This window comes from Dreissena polymorpha, chromosome 3, assembly GCF_020536995.1.
Source record: "Dreissena polymorpha isolate Duluth1 chromosome 3, UMN_Dpol_1.0, whole genome shotgun sequence".
Lineage (NCBI taxonomy): Eukaryota > Metazoa > Mollusca > Bivalvia > Myida > Dreissenidae > Dreissena > Dreissena polymorpha.
Window position 1 is genome coordinate 19,033,546 of NC_068357.1, and position 6,000 is coordinate 19,039,545.

The window sequence follows — 6,000 nt, forward strand, 5'->3', positions numbered from 1 at the left end:
GACTTAGTGTATCATACTAACAGTTTGACAGGGTGACTTAGTGTATCATACTAACAGTTTGACGGGGTGACTTAGTGTATCATACTAACAGTTTGAGCATTTATCTTGGAAGCCACTTGTTCACTGTTTTGCAAATGACGATGCAAACAGTAACAAATAAATATAACACTTTATTAGTGCATTTATACAGCCAAAGTATAACGGTATGGTTGGTGCGGTGGTCGAGTGGTAACACTCCTGGTCTGCCATTCCAGAGGTCCTCGGTCCAATGCCCGGCCGGGGCACTGGAAATTTCAGAAATGCTTCAAGTGTTTCACACCCAAGTAGAGAGATGTACTGGTATGAAACCCAAGGTAATTCTCGCGTGTATCGGTGCTATACACTGAGCACCGTAAAAGAACCAAGGGATCTATTCGCAAAGAGCTAGGGTATCGCACCCGGATTCCTTGTATCCCAATACTGTCTCTTCTGCTTTTTGTCTCTTCAGCAAAACCAAAGGACCCCCCTTGGAAATAAGTGCTTGCACTTTCATGGGTTATCCTTGACTGCAAGTTAAAAGAAATACATACAAGTGATAGTACCCCTGACTAAAAAACCACATCAGTCCGCTTATGCATATCGATCAATCGAAGTCGGAAAAATAATCGCAGTTTGACAATTTTTTATTATAAATACATGTACAAGTAACATTTAGCGATTAAAGTATCATCCAGTATCAAAAGCTAATCCGGTGCAATGCTAGCGAGTTAGGATCAACTTTAGTTTTTTAAGTAAATGCATTTACCGATATTGCATTAAAATAGCGTAAACCTGTGAACAAGTCACAGACAATGGCCTTTGAACATGGGACACATGATCAGCACACAGTTGTTATAAAATTTGGTAATTATTTGAGCATATTTATCTGTGAAAAGAGGGTTTGATGCATGTGCTTAACGTGTCGTCCCAGATTAGCCTGTGCTTGTCAGCACAGGCTAATCAGGGACGACAATTTTCGCCTAAACTGGAATAGTTATAAGAAAATACTTTCTGTAAGCGAAAAATACCATACATGCGGAAAGTGTCGTCCCTTATTAGCCTGTGCGGACTGCACAGGCTAATCTGGAAAGAAATATTACACACATGCATAAACCCCTTTTTCACAGAGCATGGCCCATTTAAAATGTTGAAGTTCCGATCTGAACAAGATGTAAAACACCGCATGATATGAGAACTGACCTTTTGGAGTCTATGACATCGGGCTTACACGCGCCTTTACACGTTTCCCAAATCATGATGAAGTGACAGTCTGGACATGCCCTTCTTTTGGCATTTGAACAAGAGCAGAATACATGTCGAGGTACTATTCATTCAACATTATCCACATGAGCACTACTTGACATGAGCCTTATCGTGTCATGTTCTAGACAGACTCGAAGGTCGCTAGACAGACTTCAAGGGCGATACGTGCATGTTAAGACATCTTACAGACTCCAGATAAGAACGCGATTACCGACAACATGATCTGATGCATAAAATGGGAACGTTCTCATTTACAAATCAGTATTCAAAAAAGGGCTACACACTCTTGTCAGATAAATTGGAACGTTCCGTGAAGCCCTCGCATGAAACCATTTGATTTGAACAGTTGTTACTAAGTATAGCATTCACATAAGTCTCGTTCTGGGACAACTGGACTTGATGAATGTGCGTAAAGTGCCGTCCACGATTAGCATGTGCGGTCCGCAAAGGCTAATCTGGGACAACATTTTCCACTTTAAATGGATTTTCATTTAGAAGAGAATTCCTTAAAAAGGAAAAATTTAATCCAGGCGGTCAATTACATCGCTGATAAGCCTGTGTGAATTGCACTGTGTTGGTTGGCAAAATAACTATATTTTAATAATACACTAATTAACAATGTTGTAATTAAGTTGTTGTAACAACGATCACTTTTTTCTTTGTCTTTAGTGGATATATGTTAGCCACTGAATGAATAAACTGCGTATATGAAATTTGCCAAGTAAAAAATAGATAAAGGATGCCAACTAAAACAATACACGTGTGCTAACGGTGCCTTATCGATCAATATGATGTCTGCACTACTATCGCATACCTTTTTGTGTGGTAAATGATTTGTTTTGACGGGAGGGCATGTGTCTGACATTCATGTGGCATCGCCACACTAAGATGCAATTCTGAAAATACCGCACCAGAATATCGCTTTTATTAAGTATCTAAAACATGTCCCGCTTACACATACACTACAATAATGCTAGAGATACGTGGCGTATCATAGTAAATAATGCTTTGGTTTGTTCCGTTTGATTTTTAAGATGTAATAAAACTTTTCAGTCACGGCAGGCAGTGACACTTTTCACAACTCACACTTTTCCTGTGATAGCTGGTTTACCAGTGCTAAGTGTACATATTTATCCCAGAAATTGAGAACTATCTTCCTTGAATAATTGGTAGAAGGAGAATGGCAGCAGAGAGGATTTCAAGACCAATCAATTCCCACACAAGGATTGCGCTCGGACCGGGGATCAAACAGGCGATCCTCGTCCTTGCCGCGGACCGATATAGATGCAACAATTTAGCCATTGAAAGAAATCGTATACTTGATCTACCATTTTCTAAACCTTGTGGAAAGCACAGATAAATTGACAGCGCTGCGAAAATGGTTAACTATGATTAGTCAAATCGTCCAATGGAATGCAAGATATTGATATGCATACACAGTATATTGCATAATAATTTTATTAAAATCAGAAGCCTAAAACGTTACTTCATTGTATTTAGTTAACACTAGAAATGTGTCAAGGACAAAGGATGCCTTTACCGCACGTTTAGACACGAATCCACTATTTGTTTTGTGGACATATAGAAAAGGGCACATTATTTAGCCTAAACTAGTCGTAGCCAAAATTAATTTATTTACGATCATCCACACGTTTGTGTCATTCAACTGTTAAAGTTTAAGCAAGATCCACCAAGGACTTAACTAGAAGTGAAAACCCAACATTTCGGACTATCGGTATATATTTGAAAAAAAGAAGAAAAAAAGACAAAGGTCAATATTTCTGTTCAATCTCGTCATAGCAAAAAAAATATAATCCGACCATCTTCACATAAAGGTAATTAAACTATTTAGATCTTCATGAAATCCATCTTCTTAAGAAAAGCTGATAACACAAACTTTGAGGCCGTACATGCCTACAAATGCAATGCTCAATGTCTCTCAACCGTGGGGCATACACATATATATTAAAATATGCGAGTTTTATTTGGTTTATTAACCAAGACAATACAATATTACAATAAAATCGCGATAAAAACCTAGTACTGAATTGAGGTTCTTACTATAATCCATATTAAAAGTTCAATTCAGTACAGGATGTCTACCATTTCACACGTAAATTGATGTAAAGATTTCAAAGACTATCTGTTTCGAAAATGGTCTTGAATCAGTAACAAGATCTACAATCTCATGCCAGACATTTGAAACAGCCTGATAAAACTATGGCAAAAGTGATGAGCCACTTTAGGCAAATTGAACTTATTGTGTTGAAAACATACTGAAGAAATATTTTTAATCTACACATATAACATTTAGAAATCCTTTTTTATTATGCTTTTCCACTACATTTTTCAAATACATGTATACATGTAGAAAGGTACTTTTAACGCCTGTGATGCAAGTGACACTATCAAATTAAAGAGTTCGAGCACAAATCTAGGCTCTGTGAATAGTTCAGTTGCATTAGTGAGCAGTGCCCCATTCTGTTCTTGTCCAAAGAAGCAGTCAGTGTGCCTCAAGTTTTTGGCTTCACCATTGTTTGCCTGAAAATAGAAAAAAACATGTTATTTTATATCTATTTTTTTAATCACTACTATAATTTGAATATGAAAAGAAGCCCCCGCATAAAAAAATCATTATGTACGATTTTTTAAGCCTATTTTCACCAATGTTCTAAACAGGATTTATGATTGCCTTTCTGTACTTGTGAGCAACACGAAAAGAAGTAAACATTCTTGTGACATTTCATCCCTTCTTGGAACATCCAGGAATGTGATTTTTGAAGCCATGTGAAAAAAATTGTAAAAAAATTACTTCCAACTTTCCGACAAGAAACCTTTCACAAAACTCTGACAAACATAAATGAGCCTTGCACAGGAAAAATGGGGGCTTAATGCATGTGCATCAAGTGTCTCCAAAATTCGGCTGTCAGGTATGACACTTTTTGCCTAAACTGGTCTTCCGCTAAGAAGAGATTTGTTTTGAGCCGATTGCACATGCTAATCTGGGATGAAACTTTACGCACATGCATTAAGCCCTGTTTTGCCAGAGTGAGGCTCTTTGATCTGAACATACGTGAATCCCTTGTTTCCGGTGAGCAGAATGTAGGGAGGTCTTCTCCTGCTGCTGCTTCTCTTTCAGCAAGGCCACCGTGTTTAGCGGTGTATCTGTCGTGACTCATCTTCAACATCAGCTGTATACAAAGGGCCATATACACCCACATGCTTATTGGAGCCTTGTGCTGCGAAAACTTGGTCTTCATGCATGTATGAAAAGAGTCAACCAGGATAATAAGGGGAGACACTTTCCATTTTTATGATTTTTTTTTCTTTTTAAGGAACTCTCTTCTTAACAAAATCCAATTTAGGCAGTAAGTGTTGCCCTTACTAGCCTGTTGCAGACGGCGCAAGGTAATCTTACACATCATTCTACACACATGCAAGAAGTCCACTTGTTCCAGAACCGGCTCAGACACATGCTTATCATAACATGGAACAGTTTTTCAAAGACAAACAATACAATTCTCCATTATAAAATACAAAAATCAGAAGGAAACAATTCAAGTTTCTTAAAACAATATCATGCAATAAGAAAGTTACTACTGTTAAATAAAACTGGGATTGTTATTGCTGCAGTAACTTTCAGGCCATATCCAAATAAAATAATGTACCCTCAATCAGTGTCCATTCCTTACACTAAAACTCTCAACCTTAAACCCTCATGGTTTAATTTATAGATGTAGATTTAATTTACATACATAGGAAAATAAAATTGCAAAACTTTTTAAATATTATTGGTAAGATGTCCATGGTTAATCGCCTTTGTTGTGGGAATAATTACATACTACATGCTGTCTCCTAATGGTGGTCATAAGTGGTAAGTTATTTTAAAAATACAATAAACAAGACTATTGCAAAGCAATAAAAGTCCCCTACCGACTCCACCATTGTCAGAAATTCCACCATTGTCAGAATATTTTTTTATTTGTAGCCATAGCAACCACCATTTTTGACGTAGGAACAAAATGAAATGCCGTGCATAATGTCCATATTGCCCATCTATCCATGTTCCAAGTTTCATGAAAAAATATTAAGAACTTTAAAAGTTATCGCAGGATCCAGAAAAATGTGACAGACAGACAGACAGACAGACTGACTGACACACAGAGCGCAAACCATAAGTCCACTCCGGTGAACCGGTAGGGGACTAACAAATCTACAGCCAATAATAAGCCAAATTTGTTATCCTTTAACCCTTAAGCTTGAGCTTGATCTTTGAGATTGGGAGATGGTTGTTACAAACACAACGCAACATTAAGTTTTTATGATAATGTAAGTTAATGTCAGTTAAATCAATACATATATGGCAATGTTATGGTGGCCTCATGTCCAAATTTGACATATGACCTTTAGGTTTGCCTTCAAGGTAGGAGGTTTAAAACACAAGAAAATACTCATGATAATTATATTTAAAAAACATTTGGTGACAATCAGATGAAAAATGATTGGAGTGAGACAGCAGAAATCATCAAAGAACCACATTAAGAAAAATTCAATTACCATAACTCAAATGTGCATTGGTGAATGGTGAATGGTTGTTAAGATTTGCCTAAATTTTGCTTATCAACATTCTCAGAAAGGGCGATGAATATCTGATGAAAACTGGTTTGAGATAGAGAGTTGAAACAAAAAAGTGGAATAAAAGCCTTCATGCATGTGCCT

At 37.1% G+C, this 6,000-nt stretch overlaps 1 long non-coding RNA gene across 1 annotated transcript; it reads right to left on the minus strand.

Annotated features, from left to right (window-relative positions):
• Positions 1 to 3,585: 3,585 nt before the first annotated feature.
• Positions 3,586 to 4,391, minus strand: LOC127873179 (uncharacterized). The gene is made up of 2 exons (XR_008046037.1): positions 4,355 to 4,391; positions 3,586 to 3,822 (listed from the first exon to the last, which is right to left on the minus strand). It is a non-coding gene; the product is annotated as an uncharacterized LOC127873179 (long non-coding RNA).
• Positions 4,392 to 6,000: the final 1,609 nt, after the last annotated feature.